This window comes from Pavona decussata, unplaced genomic scaffold (assembly GCF_977016875.1).
Source record: "Pavona decussata unplaced genomic scaffold, jaPavDecu1.1 SCAFFOLD_114, whole genome shotgun sequence".
Lineage (NCBI taxonomy): Eukaryota > Metazoa > Cnidaria > Anthozoa > Scleractinia > Agariciidae > Pavona > Pavona decussata.
In genome coordinates this window covers 6,287,878-6,307,500 of record NW_028145528.1, presented here as the reverse complement: position 1 = coordinate 6,307,500, position 19,623 = coordinate 6,287,878, and the positions used below count along the sequence as shown (strand labels likewise).

Sequence of the window (19,623 nt, the reverse complement as noted above, 5' to 3'; positions counted from 1 at the left end):
AGAGTTAAATTCATTCGCGTGCTGCTCGTGCGACAAACCTTCCAAAGGTTCATGATTTCTCGCACAACTGTCACCCTCGCTAATTTGCCAATCAGACGAAACCGAATGCACCATGTTCAAGTTACCTCCTCTTCTCTTATGCTATATCCACGGGCTTGAGTCCTTACGTTTTCGCTTCCTTCGCCACTCGACATGCTATCCTTGCCATCACCTTTTTGTTCTAACGACTCCAGAACCCTCTCTGCGCTAAGGGAAACCGTTCACGAACGCTTCACAACCGACGCCAAATGTTTTGATTCGAAAGAATAGCGACTCGCAGAATATATCGGGGAAAGGGAGGGGGAGCTAAGGAAGCGAAAAAAAAAAAAAAAAAATGAGGGAGTTCGGGGCCCTCCCCTCCCCTTCCCCGATTACTTAACTCGGCGCCTTCACGGCCCGAATAAAAGAACGCGAAGAATTTAATAACGCGACCGAAAACTTAAGAGCAATCCCCAGGAAATTTCACCAACGACCATGCAAGATAGAAAAATCGAAAATCGCCAAACTTTGTAATAATAAAGGACTACTAAAACCATTTGTAGAGAGACATGTTTCAGTTTGTTTCGATAATTGTTTTACCTTCAAAGTGACTTTTTCATTTTGGTGGCCTGTGAGCGGGTAAAACCGACTTAAAAGAGTCACTTGTATGGGCCGCTCGTCTTGAAATTACGAAGGAGTAACATAAAAATCGAAGCAATTGAACATAAGTAAACTAATTCCCTCACACTTTCACGCTGTCAAATGTACATTCAATGTGATCCAGAATTTTTGGCCAAATTTTAAAAATTAACCGTTTCTAGCGCAATTACAGCATGCCAAAATAATGCGAAATTCAACCGCAAAAAAAGCATCCTGGTACATGGCTTTGTCAACCAAGACTATATTCATCGGAATAAGCAATGTTTCATGTACGATTTGATGAAATAAAATTTTTGGGTAAATGAAACAATAAATTTTTGGAGCGCTATTTGAACATGCTATTTATAACCAGCATCCTGGTACATGGCTTTGTCAGCCAAGACTATATTCATCGGAATAAGCAATGTTTCATGTACGATTTGATGAAATAAAATTTTTGGGTAAATGAAACAATAAATTTTTGGAGCGCTATTTGAACATGCTATTTATAACCAAAAGTTGACCTTTTGACCTTCAAAGGAGGCAAGCTATTTTCACATCACACTCGCTTATTTTGATTTTTCCAACAAACAATTCAAAACTCTGGGTATTCTTTCATAGCACAATGTTCAATAAAGTCAATCGCTAGAATTGGGACTGGTTTAACGTTAGTAAATATGATTTTAGTTACGAACACGTAATTTTGGTTTAGGGCTGCAACATCGACAAATTTGCATATAAACTAGTTCGTTTTGATTTCCACATAGAATATTTCTATTTACGTTAACTTTACTAAACAAATTAAATCACAAACAAGGTTAGTCGTTACTTTAACTGATTATATGGCTTAACGTACCTTAAAAATCCTTTTCACAAGAAGAAAAGACGAGTTTGCTTCTAGCCGCCAAACGACCATTGAACCTTTTTACGTATCTCTTAACTGTCACGCAATATACGCTTTCAGTGCGTGCGTGACCGTGGAGCAAATGACAATTCAGATAAAGCAAACGTCTTGTTGAATGCTTTTTCTTCACTGACAATAAATGGAATTGAATTTAAACGTGTCCGAGTTTCCGAATGTAAAAGTTTCTGACGTTGGCGCAACGATCCGCAACTCGTTACATTTGGTAGCGTTCGTGCATTGGTCCCGTCCATCCTCCAAGACGTTTCGAGCCATCCGGCCTAACGTGTATGCGGGCTCCGACAGCTCAGCCAAACTCCAGTTCCTTCAATGAGTCCAAATACAGGAACATTTGAAAAGTCTTACATTATTAAAAAAAAATAGCCGGTACAAACTCATAGCATGAGGTAAATGGGTACCAAACACTTTTCTTTTCCGGGTGCGCACGCGTGGGCGCTTGTAAAGAGTCACATTATGAAAGAGGGCGGGAAAATCCTGTGTTAAAAAGGGCAAAAAGGTAAGGGAACAAAAAGGGAATTACATGTTATATGTAAAAAATGAACCACTTCTATCAGTTCATCAGCTTCGTAAAAACTGAAAGCTATCCAAATACAACACGTTTCCCAATTTATTCTGTTTGATTACAGGATAACTTCAAGAAATGGAACCTTTTTTGAAAAAAAATGTTACTACACAAATCATGTGCTTTAATTAATCTATTACACAACGAAGTCTTCGTACTTTAGATGAATAATGGATACGAAATTTTCAATGTTTCATTTTCCATCCCACAAGCCAATCAAGGATACGAGAGCGAAAGAAAACCCAAGTGCGCGCGAATGTCTGCATTGTTGAAATCGCTCCCTTTCATGCTCTAAACATGGAGGGAGGAAGATCCTAGCACTAGGAAGATCCTAGAGGGCGGATCATCCTAGCGCCATATGTTTTCTCTATTCAGTTTACATGCAAAAAATTGCACTTGGCCCTAGCGCTAGGTTCTTCCTAGAGATAGGAGCTTCCTGGCTGAGAGATAGGAAGATCCTAGAACTAGGAAGATCCTAGTACTAGGGACAAAAAGAACAAACATGGCCGACAGTTATTCTTTTTCCCTTCTCCACTTGGTAACAACTTCGGCCGAAATTTCCGCATGTAAAGCAAACAGAAAGTTTTTTCGCCTTCTCGGATCTTCCTAGTGCTTGGATCTTCCTTCCTCCATGTAAACGGCCCCTTAATCAGCGAAACGAGCGACTTGTGTAATTAAAAGTGCGCGAAATTCTGAACTTTGATGTCTGTTAGTGTATCCAAAATGTCTGTTCTCGCCATGTCCTGTCTTACACAACTGGTTGAATACTTTTTTTACCTATGAAGGAAAGTTTTGCTTTTCTCATTTAACTTATTGCGACGGCCACATGATATTTCAGTTCTTTTGTTCATTGTTCGTAGTCACGCGCTATGACGTGTACGGATGTCTGAATTTGGGCCCATCCGAAATCATTACCATGTGCATTTGGTAGAACACTTATTCCTGTGCTACACCGTGCTGACGAGAGCCAACCAGCTCGAAACAGCTGTTCACGGTTGCCGCTATCTGTTGACTCTCGGTTTGGTCTCTATCATGTCTCTGTCGTATTAAGTTTTCTACGCTGTCCGATCAGCTTTGCAGAATTCGACTCATGAATATTTTTTCACTGATTGTATTTGTTGTTAAAGCATTAAAGAGTGACGCTTTGCGTTAATCCAACGAGTGGCATGGCTCAGGCTTGTGTGCATACTAGGAAATATCAAGTCACTCGTGAAATATTTCAATGTGTACCACTCGAAAGCATTGCATAACAACTAGTATGTATCTGACTGCAAGGTTCACCCCCTGTATAAGCTATATACTATAACGTAGGTATGTGCAGCACCAATAGGTATGGTTTTTGAACCGTTTTGGAGGTACATATTGTAACCAATTTGGTCTGACAGCCTGAAAACGGGAATGGATCCAAGAAACCAAGTCTGAAAATGGATATGAGTTTTAGACGACAGTTCTGAAAAAGGGTTCGCAATTATTTGATATTTTGGTCTGAAATAGGGACAAGGTTTAGAGAACTGAGCCGCACACCCGAACCCCCACGGAGTGCTCCTCGGGGATACGCGATGCACAGTTAAGAAATAAATTCAAGTTGGGACACTATTTTAGAAACTGGCTAATTGGTAGGACGGGGTCATCTACAGTCGAGGTCATTTCGGGGTCAACTTGTAGATCGATTCGGGGTTGAGGATCATTTCGGGTACCCAACTGAGGTCACGCGCAAAGCAGGTGGCATACACAAAAGCGCTACATCCTGGCCTGCAGAACAAGCGTTATTATTATTATTATTATTATTATTATTATTATTATTATTATTATTATTATTATTATTATTATTATTATTGTTATTATTATTATTATTATTATTATTATTATTATTTTACTATTTATTTTTGTGAGCTTTTTTAGGTGAGCGGAAGTAAGCCCAAGGCTATTGCTGAACTCGAGTGACGCACAAAGGGGGGGGGGGGGGGGGGGGACAAAAAAAAATGTTTTGCTCCTTTCTTGTCGCGCGTCGCTCGCACTCCACGCTCGCTTCGCGCTTGCCTCCACACACACACACACACACACACACCCAAAATAACGCCTGTTCTGCAACCTATAGGGGTCTCTGTAAAACGCAGACCGGATGGCGGATGGCGGATGGCGGATGATAAAATGCGTATGACAAAATGCGGATAATAAAATGCGGATGACAAAAAAAATTAAAATAATAAATAAATAAATAAATAAACAATTTTTTACGCCCAATTTCTTTTAGAAAATTATGTAAAAATTACGTGAAAATTAAGTACTGATTCATGCCGAAAGACTTACGCTATGGCTTGACCGTTTGTTATATGTTATGAAGTTGGACTAGGAAATAGCCGGAACAAATTTTTCTAACCGCTTTGCTTGACTTGAGGCGAGGGTACATCTGAAAGCTGTTTTTACGCCGCTTAAAATCGATTTAACGGAAATATCTCGCTCGCTTTTCAAGCAATACAAGAACCTTTAGCTCATAACACAAATCAATGTTTGATTAGTTAAGATTTGATGTTGTTTAAAAATGAACTAATCGGCAAATCAAGTAAGTTATTTTGCTTACGATATACTGTCTACGTGCGGGTCTAGGGGTAAGCTAAGCCTTCAGTGGCCGTGTAAAACAATGATAATAAGATTTACCTCGACAGAAGCCGGAAGACATTGGTCAGAGCTACAACTAAAATGCTACTATCGCAATTTTGTAACATGCATTACACTCAACCCAGGTCACGCGTGAAAAGTTTTTCCAAGAATGAAATGAACATTCGAATTTCTCTTTGTAATGTCCGACGTGTGAATGGAATGTTGGACATTTCTCTGGAAATCGTTCCGAAAAAGACGCATTAACTGAAAAAAAGATTCAAAATACTTGGGAAACAATTGTTATTCTTGAAATATTTAATTAAAATGACATGTAAATTTCAAAACTCCGTTCAAATTTCAAAAATATCGTTCACGCGTGACCTGGGTTGACTGTAAAACGCAAAAGCCATAAATAATCCCTACCATCGTGGGCTGGACCACCATTTTCACCATACATGTACAGTGAACACAAAAAAGGTTAACAAAAATTGCCTGACTTTAAAAAAAGGTTGAAGATCGATTGAGTTTAATCAATTCATTAACTTAACTCACCTCTTCCAAACAAAAGTTGGCTGGCCCAAATCCGCGTAGCTTTCCGACAACTCAGATATCGGTTAATCCAGGTGCACGGTTCATTCACTCGAGCTATTACACACGCTAACAAACCTTTCTACAGGTGCCGTGCACGTACAAACGCTCGGTGCAAAATCGACAACTATTTAGGGTAGGGTGGTGTGTCGATCAAGTACTGTAGTGGTAGTAGTGTAGTTTTCTTTGTTAAATGTTAGTTACTAATAAAGATGGGGGAAAAAAGGACTGTAGTGGTGATGTTAAGTTGAAAAGTATGGATCCCGATCAAAAAGTACTTCTTCTTCGATGAAAGTGCTTTCTTTTTTTCGGATCCGACGATACATAAAGAAAAAATGTGGGAAATTTGTGATTAATTGATTAATCAATCGATTTATTTATTATTTTAATTTTTTTGTCATCTGCATTTTATTATCCGCATTTTTCCATCCGCATTTTATTATCCGCATTTTATCATCCGCCATCCGCCATCCGCCGCCATCCGGTCTGCGTTTTACAGAGACCCAACCTATAGTGGAGGTCAGGCTAAACCTTAAAGTAAAATTAATTAATTTCCACGTGGTATGTCTGCAACGTAATTTATAAAGTGCCGTTCAGTTACCTGCACGTGCCAGCAAAAGCCTTGCTCCTGTGTCCAGAAAAGAATCCCACACTTTATAACTTTTAAGGTGTGCCTTTCTATCGTGACGCACTGAACATTTGCCGGATTATCTGAGCTTGCTCAGCTTGGACCACAAATTCCGCCAACAAAGTTTAACCACAATGGATGGTTCACGTGGTTTGTGAATCTAAGGTCCGCGTATATTGCGTGACAGTTATGTCATGCGAGGTATTTCTGCGACGTCAAAAGGTTCGATGGTCGTTTGACGGCTAGAAGTAAACTCGTCTTTTCTTCTTGTGGAAAGGGTTTTTAAGGTACGATAAGCCATATAATCAGTTAAAGTAACGACTAACCTTGTTTGTGATCTAATTTGTTTAGTAAAGTTAACGTAAATAGAAATATTCTATGTGGAAATCAAAACGAACTAATTTATATGCAAATTTGTCGATGTTGTAGCCCTAAACCAAATTACGTGTTCGTAACTGAAATCATATTTACTTTACTTACTTACTATATTAACCAGTCCCAATTCTAGCGATTGACTTTATTGAACATTGTGCTATGAAAGAATACCCAGAGTTTTGAATTGTTTGTTAGAAAAATCAAAATTAGCGAGTGTGATGTGAAAATAGCTTGCCTCCTTTGAAGGTCAAAAGGTCAAGTTTTGATGATAAATAGCATGTTCAAATAGCGCTCCAAAAATTTATTGTTTCATTTACCCAAAAATTTTATTTCATCAAATCGTACATGAAACATTGCTTATTCCGATGAATATAGTCTTGGTTGACAAAGCCATGTACCCAGATGCTTTTTTTGCGGTTGAATTTCGCATTATTTTGGTATGCTGTAATTGCGCTAGAAACGGTTAATTTTTAAAATTTGGCCAAAAATTCTGGATCACATTGAATGTACATTTGACAGCGTGAAAGTGTGAGGGAATTAGTTTACTTATGTTCAATTGCTTCGATTTTTATGTTACTCCTTCGTAATTTCAAGACGAGTGGCCCATACAAGTGACTCCTTTAAGTCGGTTTTACCCGCTCACAGGCCACCAAAATGAAAAAATCACTTTAAAGGTAAAACAATTATCGAAACAAACTGAAACATGTCTTTCTACAAATGGTTTTAGTAGTCCTTTATTATTACAAGGTTTGGCGATTTTCGATTTTTCTATCTTGCATGGTCGTAGGTGAAAGTTCCAGGGGAGCGCTCTTAACTCGTGCCGCCGAAGTACAAAAAACGAGACCGAGAACAATAACTCGTGGCCCGAAGTCTTATCTCTCGGCCCATCGCGACCCCCAAAATAAAAAAGAATTTGATAACGCTACCGAAACCTTAACTCGTGCCGCCTTACGGCCCGAGTAAAAAGGGTGATAGGGGGGGTGCATGGTATTTTACCATGGTTTGCAGGATAGCTCATGAGAGGGGGCCAGAAAAAAATAATTTAGAACATGATTGGGGGAGGGGGGGGGGGGCGGCTTCCAAAACATGAAAGGCAAAAATGTAAAAATCACCATAGGCCCTATCTGCATAAATTATGAACCCCTCTTCAGGAGTGTTTTAAGATCTGCCACTGGCTGGAAACATAAACCATGCACAGAGGGTGTAACCTTTTCTGGTAGATTTAGACCTTGTGTTTTAGCCGTAACAAAAAATAAATTGATGTAAGCTTTTTATGTACCATCACACATCATGACAGATGTGATGAAAACACAGCATGGCTCAAGAATTACTTTGTTAATGGAAGCTAGTTCTTGTTGAGGTTATTCATAAAATTGTAAATTATGCATTTGAGTGAAAGTTTCTGTGCACTTTCCCCATGAAGGGATAGATCCAGCTGTGTATTAAATTTCTTACCTTTTGATAAATGTTTATGATGGCAGGAACCAAATTGAATGGGCACTCGCTGAGCATGTAAAACTTTTTTTCAGCAGTAAAGACTTCCATTAGTTGGCCAGGTAGGGCTATTACTCTAGCATGGTGTGTACAACAGAGATTGGGTGCCTGGGCCTAGCTGTGTTTATAAGCAACAGAGCACTGTCACTCAGTCATTCTTATAACCATTCAGGCTACAAAAATTTGCTGAACAAAGGGCATTCCCTGTATACTTTAAGACAAAACCTCAGCTTACCTTTAGTTTTTTCATAAAGCCTGAATATCTGCTGTTTCCCATCGCTCACCAATCATCAGGAGAGGAGATGGCTGATGTTCAGGCCATGTTTAATGCAACCAGACCCTGACATTAATTCTCTTGGATTTGCTTCAGTCAGATTTTTACCTCCTATTTTTTGAACAAAATTCAGTTTCCCTAGGAGGTTAAAAATGTTGGTATTTCCACTGTTAGAGTAGTGATTTACATAACATTGTTATACAAATGCTATACACCAAGTCAATTGTTTTCTTTTACTTACTTTTGGTTATTCAACAATAACTGTTTATTTTTCATGGGTTTTGTGACATCAGTGACCAGTGCTACAGTTTTCTACACCTTATCACATAGCCTGGTATAACTTTTTCAGTAACATAAGGAAAAACATTAATTAATATTATTTTCCTTTTCCATTCTGTTCAGGGTTTATGTAAAGTCTTCTTTATTTATATAAGAACAGTTTAAACCACTTATTTTTTTGAAGAATAAAGTGATAAAATGCTTTTAATTGCAATATTTCAAGCAAAGTATTAGTTGTACATGTACTTCATTTTGTGAATTCAGAAGAGGACTATTAAATGCACACTCAACTCTCTTCAAGCACTCTTTTACCTTCTATTTTCTTTCTCGTAAAAACAGGCTAATAAAAAGTAAAGTAAGGAATATTTTACAGAATGCTTATTAAATGAGGAGGGCGGAGGGTGTAAACTGCAGGTTGTAGGTTGCGGGTTGCAGGTTGCAGGTTAAAAATTAAAATATAGAAAAAATAAAAATATATAAATATGTAAAACTCGCGTAAATAAACTGGCATAATAAAATGTTTTACTCCAGTTTATTTGAATGAATCTGTTAGATAAATACGTCATTTGAAAGCTAATAGAACGTAGATAGGTGGAATGGTTTGGAAGACTCGATGAGATAAATGTCGAAAATATTGCCGTGTTTTATTGTTTATTTAGGCGCAGCTTCCTCGTGTTTGCTATTTCAGTGTTGAAAAAAAAAATTGGCTAAATATCAGGTCAAATCATTTGCGGATTGGCCCTTTAAAACCCCCGGAGATGCCACCGACAGACTGTTACAAAAGCCAAAGGTCAACAGACTCTCGCGCTAAAATTACATTGATTGATATTTTATTTACCTTTCGTTTTCCTGAAAAGGAATGCCGTCTCGATTTATATTCTCACTTTCAGGATTGGATGGAAAAAGTGGATTGCGGAGTGCGGAGTGTGGAAAATATGCGGCATTTATTATCCACGTTCTATTAGCTTTCAAATGACGTATTTATCTAACAGATTAATTCAAATAAACCGGAGTAAAACATTTTATTACGCCAGTGTATTTATGCGAGTTTTATATATTTATATATTTTTATTTCTTCTATATTTTAATCTTTAACCTGCAACCTGCAACCTGCAGTTTACACCCTCCGTGATATATGGTAGGTATTTTGCTGAGTAAAAATGAACATGGGAGTTCTCAGATGAGGTGCTATCCATAAGCTGGTGTGATGAGGCTGCAGCAGTGTAGTGTTCATCAGTCTAATGACTTCTTCAATTGGGTTTTTGCTTGTAAGGATAAAAGGTTAATTGGTTGAAGCAAGGCCTGTACCTTAACTGAGAAACCAGAGAATAAAATCTTTAGTGTAAATTTTTGTGGTGGGAGGAAACCGCTTAATTTTCTTCTCAGTATTATCCCAGTAAAATGTGGTCCATGTAAGGAAAAGAAAAACTCTTTGACCTTGGCAGGATTCAAACCCACGACCCCAGGATTCTGATCACTGATGGACCAAAATAAATGTCCTCACTAGGGCAATGCAAAATTTAAGTGGTTTCCTTCCCGCACAGAAATTTACACTCCAGAGATAATTCTCTGATTTCTCAGTTGTATAATCAGTACTGCACAGCACGAAAATTTCATTATCCCTTAATTGTTGTGTTTTTTCCAACTTTACTCCAAGTTAACTCTCTCACGTGGCAAATTAGTGTAAAAAAGCTGCTGGGGATAACTGGCCCCCATAACTGCCTGATGGAGTTTTTTGGTAAAGATTTTGACAGGGACAGTTGAGGATTTATACCCAAGTGTTATTTGATTTTATGTCAAACAATTTACTAAACATTCAACCTAGAAAGAACACGCTACTTATACAGATTGGAGTCCAGATTGTATGGGACAACCATCGTTGTTTGTCATGAATGAAAGGATCTTGGGACATGTATCTGGCACCCCCTGCAGATTTTGCAGGGGCAGATGACATCATCACCAACTTGGCAAAGAAGAGAGAAGCTCGGATCGAGGTCATCAAATGCACTCTCTAATCCACTTTTGATTATTACTAGTTTTCATACATATAAAGTAGCATAAAGCATTCACAAGTGATTGTCATGTTGACTTTGCAATATCAAGAATAAGAGCCAACCAATTACTGCTGTGGTTTCCCTGAGTAAACCAGCATACCGGCTTTGCACTCTCACAACAGCAGAACTAATGTGATGACAAGAAGTTATGAAAGGTTCATGTTTTTCCTATCCCTTCCAAAACAAATGGGAAAAATTATACTGCATTATTAGATTAAGTTAAGAGCAAGAAAGACATCTTTCTTAACTTTCTTGTAAATCAATATCGGTTGCATGGAACTGAGCACCTAGTTTGAGTTTATACGAAAACCAAAATAAACAACTTTTATGTGTACAAGAATAGCTATCAACCTGGGAATAAAAGAAATTTTAAAAAATGAGCTTTTCAATCTAATTTATTGAATTAATGAGCTGCAAGTACAGCATTTAAAAGAAAATAGAAAAATGACACAAAGTTAACTTGACTTGAAGTATTTCTCCTGTATTCAAACATCTGCAGTGTGCATCCTCCTCAAACAGAACCTAGCTAAACATCAGCAAAAATCACTCAATTTGACTAGAAAACGATGAAATCTAAAATCTTTTGTAAATCCCTATAACTAATGATTCGTGTTTCAATTGGTCCGTGGTGTAGTAGTTTGGAACGATCTCTTAGGCATAATGTTCACACGGGACCGGTCCCAAATGGATCCGACCCTATCCTGGAATCGACCATTTCTGTTCAAACGGTACCATTCCGCTTATCATCAGGCCACACGGGACCGGTCTTTTATGGTTCGGTGCTGAATCGAAGTAAGAAAAGCAGCTGTTTTTACCAGTTAAGCATGCACAGAATACACGTTGAAGCTTTCACAATGGCACTGGAGAAGGCTAAATCAATAGAGGAAGGAGATAAAGCCTTCAGCTGGACGGACAATGAATTATCCCTTCTCTTAAAAGTTATTATGGATTACAAAGCCTACCTGGCTTCAAAAGGAAAAGAATGGGAAACTGTTAAAAGGAAATATGAAGACATCATTGAAAGGTTTCTCGAAAGATATCCTTCCGAGATTTCTGATGCCTAACAAGTAGCTGAATATCCATATTATGTTACCGACGGCTGTCAACTCTCCCGGATAATCCGGGAGTCTCCAGATTTTGAAGCGTATCTCCCGGTCTCCCGATTTATGTCTGTAATCTCCAGATTTTGAGGCGTATCTTCTGGTCTCCAGATTTATGTCTGTAATCTCCCGTATAATTGACGAAGATTGCTATTTGTCTTAGACTGAACTTTCTGACAAGAAACTCTGAAATGTTGAGCGTTGTTTCTGGTACTGTTTAATGTACGTCCCCCCTCCCTCCACACTGAACCCGTGAATTTAGCCTTGATGCGACGCCTCTGTAAGGCACTTTGTTATTGCTGGCCTGGGAAGTCATATTCTCCATATTTGAAGACGTGTGAGGTTGACAGCCCTGCGAACACAACTTGTAACCAGAGTCATGATTTCAAACAGCATTTATCCACGTTTATGCGTGGTATGATATCAATAGACCCTTCTCCAAAATGGCGGCAACAGATTTGAATGAGTTAAAATTGAACTGAATGAAAAACTGATACCAGCACTGGAAAGAGCACCTTTACTTTAGTAACCTTGCAAAGTTTCAGCATATTAGGTGTTATATCATTCAGCTTAGGAAATGTAAGATGAAATTTGACAAATTTACAGACGTTTGTATGACTGGGGCATGACGTATACTCCCAGTCATACAAACGTCTGTACATTTTTCAACTTACATTTTCTCAGCTGATATTACACCTGATATGCTGAAACTTTGCAGGGTTACTAAAGTAAAAGTGCTCTTAGTAGTGCTGGTATACATTTTTAATTTTAACTTATTTGAATTTTCGGCCGCCATTTTGGAGACGGGTCTAATTTGACGATTTCGCAGTGCATTATTTGGTATACTTCATGGTTCCAAGCAATGCATTATTTCATATATTTCATGGTTTGATGTAATACGTGGTTTCAAATAACACATTATTTGATATAATTCATGGTTTCAAACAATGCATTGCTTCATAGAACGCATTAATCTCGTACCCAGATCTCAGTCGGTTCGGGAATGTCGAAATGTGAGATCTGGTAAAGTTCAATACAAGGCCATTTCTGGTTGGTTACCAGAATTAAGAATGCCTCATTCTAATATGTTCTGTAATTGGCTCTTTCCTCCTGTCTTTGGTTTTTACTCAGTTCGGGGAAGCGGTCAGTGTAAATTGCAGACTGCAGACTGGGGGTAAAATGCAGACTGAACACTGCATACCAGGGGTAAAATGCAGACTAAATTAAATTAGTTTTTGTTCGGTTGGGCAAGTTGTATCCCGGAAAGTATTCATTCATTTTAAACCGTGAGAACTGTTTTCATTTTGGTCCGTCTTTTACTTCAATGTTGAAATTTGTGGAAATTGTAGCCAATTTGCCTGCAGATTCAACAGATTCACCGGACAAGGAAGAGCCGGCCACGTCGGTGGAACAAACAAAAGAAGCCTTTGAGAAAACGTTCATGATGGCGATGACGTCACTTGCAAACCGAATGCTTTGAAGTGAACTTGATTTTCCAACCGAAAAGATAGGGTCCAGAAGAGTTTAATTCGAGTTCAATTCGATCGTAGACCGCTGAGTTTATATTGCGTTACGATTGCGTTACACAAAATATTTACCGCCGGCCAAATTACTGTGAGCTCGGAAATTGCGCCCGGGAGCCGGTGATTGCGGTTTGTGAATTAAAAAAACAACATGGCGAACAAACGTGGGGGGCGATCGAAAGGATATTTATGACAGTTTTATGGCAAAAAAGAAAGCAAAAAACGGTTAAATTGGATTCAGGAGCTCATTGTACAAAGCCATGATCGAATTGAATATGAGTACATGATTGAATTGAACTTCTCCGGACCCTGTGCCGAAAAGGGAAATACTTTGACCATGTTGATGTCTATGCGGTTTGCAACAGTGAGCATAAATTCTCATATGAAATCAATTATAGAAAGCACAGGTTTACAGGTTCTTTTAAGTTTAATCAGTTTAAAGGAAAATCAGTAATAACATCAATGTTCATAGCTGAACTAAGAATTTCAATGAATGTACTGACATATAGAAAAGAGTAACTCTGTCATATAAATCTGCAAGTCAACGACACTCATCTTAAGAGCTGTGACATGTTCTCGCCACCATTTACAGTGATTTTAGTTTGGTTTAACAGTAACAGTAACATTAACAAAACTATAAGTAATTACTAGTTCATCCAATCGGTAGTAATGATAAGTAAGAGCTTCATCGCGTCTTCACCAACCTAAACTTGTGAAAGCACAGCCTTATGGTGATTTTAATTTGATTAAACAGTAACTGAACAAAACTATATTACTATCTTGCATAAGAGCTTCATCACCCCCCCCCCCCCCCCTCATTTTCATGTAAGCTGTAACCGTATGCAAGTGAAATAGTATTCTTACAGTCGTTTAGTTTGATTTAACGGTAACAGCAACAATTTTATAACTCTTAACTGAAAGGGCAAAGAATGCGACATCCATGATTCGCACGTCAGTGCAAAATATCAATGCAAACTACGCTACATACTAGCTTTGTAGAAGTTTGAAAATATGTAAAAAAAAATTGATATGTATCAGTTCTTAAGAAAAGCTGCATGAACTGCAAATTCTTGTTTCAATTTTATCAAATGGATCTGCTTAAGATGACGCTTGTCATCTTTGGTGATAACAACGTTGTGAGCACCAATTCTCTCACATGTGTCACTCTGAACGCAAGCTCTTTTTAAGTGAAAATACGTATTTTCCGGCTTTACAGTAAATCTAAGGCCAGTTGTCCCCTTCGGGGTATACGCTCTGATTTGTTTTCTGCACAAAACAATGTCATAGGGTTCTGGTGGTACTGGGTCACTCGCAGTTTTCCGAAACTTGTTTTTGCAGCCATAACACGTGGTAATTTTCGACCCATGAAGCCAGGTAATTTTCAGCTTGTCTTGATCTTGGAATTGGTACTGTGTATCAGGAGCTTCCAGAACTTGAACATTTCGCTCTTGTGCTTGACGTTCTTGTGCTTGATCTGGTGCGACCAGGTTTCTTTCCTGTTTCTTAGGGATTGACGAGCTCACAAGATCGGATAGTTTTGGCTGCCATGAAGACACCACATCATGAAGAATTTCTTTATGGTAGGAGGCTGCAAGGGTGTGTGCACACAGCCTTTCCATTTTGAATCTCTCACAGTCGCACTTGACTCTTGAACCAACAATGTTGACTATGTGACTTTCGGGGGTTGGTTTTTGAAACTACAATCATTGCGCCATCATTGATGCTGGTAACTCCATTCTTCCTTATGATTTCCTTTGCTTTGTCCCATGATCTGCGCAGATACTCGGGAAGGCCACTTACTTCAATGTCTGAAAGGTTTTCCTGTGCAGTTAGACCGGTGTCAGCAGCTGAAAGAACTGGAGATGTGATACAGACATGTTGAACTGAAGTTGACGTGGCATTTGCGCTCTGGGGTAGTTTCTTGGACCCCACCGGATCAATAACACTGATTTTGGCACACCGCTCTTTCAGGGACATTTCTCTCCAAGCATCCTCTGTACGTAACTTCAAGATAATGATACTTTGACGCAAGTTCGTAAGGGCCATTACTAACAATTGCCCCGTGAACGTCGCGTCGATATCGGCTAACAAAACCAATGGAAATGTTTACAAATTCCCCATACGAACACTTGGATGGTCTCTCAGGTGAGGCCGCATTCTTTCGCTTTTCAACTTCACTCTTCAAACTTGAATTGATACTTTCGGTACTGTTGTTGAAGAAGAAGTTGTCCCCTAACCCTGCAGCACGGCGAACTGGAAGAGGTATCTTGGACTTCATTTCTTCTGCAACATGAGTTACAAAATAGGAATAGAATTCCTTGCCATGTGACACGCTCTCCCAAGATGATTTTAGTTGTAGCAGTCTGTTGTCAAAGTCTCCATTTGTTTCACAGTCGACTAAACCACGTGAAGTGCTGTCCCCAAATATGTCAATCAAGACATCACACTTGTTTGGCACGCCTAATGTTGCCAACTTCATCTTTACGTTGTCTTCCATGTGCTTTTTGCATGCAAGAAACGGCGCAATTGGCATTTGGGGACCAAGGCCATTCTCAATGGAACGCTGTCGGTCAGATCCAATAAACAGAACATTTTGTATGTCTGAATTCAGCTCCCTCAGTGTGCTGGCAAAGTAATGGAATGTGGCTTCCTTTTCATCGGTATGCACCATCATTGGCCCAGGGAAAGTTGGATGCTTCCCTGTGGACGTATCAACAATAGCGAGGTGTTTATATGTCGTTGTGGTGACATAGAAGTCGCCAACATTGTAGGTGACGTCAATGCCCAGAATGCCAAACTCTTCAGGATTGGTGCAAAATCGGACAACGTCTGCCAACGGCTCCTTTGTAGCAAGAACCGCTTTCACGCCTGGACCTACTTGCACATTTCGTACAAAGCCATTGTTGGAGAGACTTATCAATTCAGCTAACTGGTCCTTCTCGTGCTTGGTCCGAAGTTTCTTCCTCTGATACTAAACTTGGTCTATGCTTCTGGGAACAGCAGGAGATGCTTTTCGAGATATAACGTTCCTGCTTCCTGGTAGAGCTCATCATAAATGGAGGATGGTCCCAAAGAAGAACTTGCCTTATCTGATATTTTCGTGCGAGTTCCAGGGGCTGTTGAAAAGAAAGGTCGAGGATTCTTCTTGGCTCCTCCATGTGGTTTTATTTCTATGTCATCTGGGTCTCCACTGTATATGTACTGAAGCATCACGAGTGGAGAGAGGTTGCCACTGCTGTCCTCAAGCTCAGCAACTCTTCTCTTAAAGTCGGGATTGGAGGTATGCACCCAGTATGTTCGTATCAAATTGTACTGGCATTCTTTCAGAATGGTATGTTGGCTGCTCACTTTGGTTACATTACCACTATCGTCCTGGGCCCAGTTGCTCGAAGCATGGTTAGCGCTAACCCAGGTTAAATACCATAACAACTTATAGGTTTTAATAGCTCTTAACCAATGGTTAGCGCTAACCATGCTTCGAGCAACTCAGCCCAGCTGTACAACGTCTGTCTTCTTTCCTTGGTTGCGAAATGATCCATTATCATCAGCCTTGAAGTCTTCTCGCTCATGTAAAGTTGAAATAGTGGCATTTGCTCGGCATGCTATTTGTCTTTCGGTACAAACCCTGTCTTCATCTGTACATATGAGTACTGAGACAAGTTCTTGGAGGCTGAAGCATGGTGCAGAGCAGCAGTAGATTGGGCATTTCTTAATTCCTTTAAAGTACTGAATGTCGCAACTAAAAAAATATGAAGAAAGAAAGAAAGTGAAAACAATAATTTAGTGGTAATTGATATACATCTATTAAGAATTACAACAGCGTTCAATTTTTCAGTTAGCTTTGCATCACCATCGCGACTTGACTTTTTGTGATCAAAGGTTGAGGAAGGGAAGTGGGTGGGTCATGTTTTCAAATTTAAAGTACCACAATTTCAACAGGCTGTTTGGTGTAATCTGAGAGCACATTTCACTCCAGCAACCATTTAAAACGTGATTAATCATTATCCACCTTAGTAAGGAAAAATGAAATGAACAAGAAAAAGCAGCACTTCCCCGCTATCTAAAATAAAATAAAATAAACAGTCACAATAATTGCATGAACACAACATGTGCAACAAGTGCTTCCCTTTATATAATGCTATTTAAACGTGGTCTAACAAGTAAGTGAAAGCAGAAATCTTCAGGTAGCATCCAGTGATGACCCACAGATTAGTAGGCTTTCTTGTTTGACACGAGTTAACACTGTTAACTGATTTGGGCCTCCGTGATGGAACTCTGCAAATATTAACATAGCGTACGATCCAGTTCTTTCTCCTTTACCTTGCCCTAATCTCTTCTCCCTCTTCATCAAACAGTCTTGAAGCAACGTCTGACTATGGAAAACCTAAGTGAACATTGTAAGGTTGTCATTAGGTACACGATTTACCTCATTACATGATTGCCGTTGCACCACTAAGTATACTTGGGAAATAGGTAACTATTTGAGAAAGACAGAGTTATGAGTTCTAAGGATCACGCATTTGAAACCTGATAGAGATATAGAGGATACTATATGGCGATGTGATGATATGAATTTTATTTTCGAGTGGTAGAAGCATATATTACGAATGAGCGCAACTCAATTTTTAGGATTTCAACAATTTCCCAAAAATTTTTGAAAAATTTCCGAACATCCTCCAAAGATCATAGAAATGTTTCCTAACATTTTCAAAAATTCCCGAAGATTACCACACGTTTCCGAAGATTGCCGAAGATTTTCGAGAAAGGTCCAAAGATCATTTGATCATTTGCCAACCACTTCCTTCATTGAACAATTATAAGAGGCAAACATATCGGCGAATGTGACGTCATCGATGTCCTCACTAATGAGGATATACCTTGGTACATGCAGTGGATATTTAGTTCAGGTATTGGAAATTGCACCACTCATAAAATTGTTACATAACTACATTCGGGAAGGTAATTACATATTCCTGGGCTACCAGTAATTTTTCTCAGATGCCCGAAGGCAACTATTAATCAGGCGACCGGGCACTGCTAGAGCACAGCCTTTGCCCACCCACTCACCACTCCCTTAACCCCAAGAGTTACATGTAATAGCATCAAACTCATCTGCATAATACGACTGATTACAAATGTATTTAATATTAATTGACATAGAGATCACAAGAATAAAAGACGTATAATCACCAATAATAACCTAATAGTGTTACATTCAGAAATACATGAACCCCTGTAAGTCCAGTTTTCAAATACATCTAGGTTTTAGGTAAACTTATATTCTGCAAGTTACATGACTGTACGCTCAAAACTGAAACGCTATATACAGGGGCGGATCCAGGGGGGGGGGGTGGATTGGGTGGCCAGCCACCCCCCCCTCTTTCGGGTCGTTTAAGGTTAAAATATAAAAGGGATCCAAAGTCAGTATCACAAATGACTCGACGAGCGCTTTTACTCGAATGATGAAGATTGGAGCTGGGACACACATACACTAAAACAATGAACTGAGGCACACCAGGACAACTTCTCACATATTTGAGCTTTATTTGCGCAAAGGAACTTTTGGAACCAATGCGACCATTCGCTGCTGCTCTACAAGGCCACCTGGTTGAAGTATACTGGAAATGAAATCGAAAGTCGTCGTTCGAACGCTTGTACGAAAAGGTCTTTTAAACTCTTTCAGGACTAGTGGGGTCTACAGAACAACGTCCTTGTATGTGCAGTAGATATCGGAATCGGGATAACACTCCCAACAGATTCAGTGGTACAGTACTGGAAGCGAACAGTGGCAATACCTTTACTGGATATAATTTTCTGAGAACTGAAATCTCGCTTCAGCAAACAAAAAAAGGTCCATTACGAACTCTGTGCTCTCTTTCTTGCTGTAATCGTCACGAAGTCCTAAGAAGCCATGTACAAAATTGGTAAAGTACTGCAAGAGAAGTGAGATCACGTACTGCGGCAACTTCCGCCAACCTTTGAAAGTGACTTGTTTCGCTGGACCAATTACTGGAAGTGTCAAGCAGTGTCAGACGAAGTTTCAATAACCTGCCTTATAGAGACACATGCTAATAACATGTTCTTTCCCAACATCCGAGAACTTTTAACGATCCTTGCGGTGCTAAAGATGGGAAGCACGGAGGCTGAGAGATCACTTCACGCATGGCTAAGGAACGCAGTAATAACAGAAAGAGTTGCTTGTTTGTGATCACAGCCTACTATACGTAAAATATAATCTTACTCTACAAATAAAATCACGATATAGTGCTATTTTATCGCTGTATTGATTATCATCGTAATTTCCGATATCGTTCTGTCGCGTCAGTCACCCCCTCTTCAAAAATCCTGATGCCGCCGACAGACTGTTACAAAAGCCAAAGGTCGACTGACTCTCACGCTAAAATTACATTGATTGATATTTTATTTACCTTTCCTTTCCTGAAAAGGAATGCCGTCTCGATTTATATTCCCACTTTCAGGATTGGGTGGAAGACGTGGATTGTGGAGTGCGGAGTGTGGAAAATATGGAGTATGGAATATGAGGAGTGTGGAAAACGCGGACTTGT

General features: G+C 39.3%; 1 long non-coding RNA gene across 1 annotated transcript; it reads left to right on the top strand.

Annotated features, from left to right (window-relative positions):
• The first annotated feature begins 8,876 nt into the window (after positions 1–8,876).
• Positions 8,877–19,540, top strand: LOC146470482 (uncharacterized). Its single transcript, XR_014867003.1, has 2 exons — positions 8,877–9,170; positions 19,438–19,540. It is a non-coding gene; the product is annotated as an uncharacterized LOC146470482 (long non-coding RNA).
• Positions 19,541–19,623: the final 83 nt, after the last annotated feature.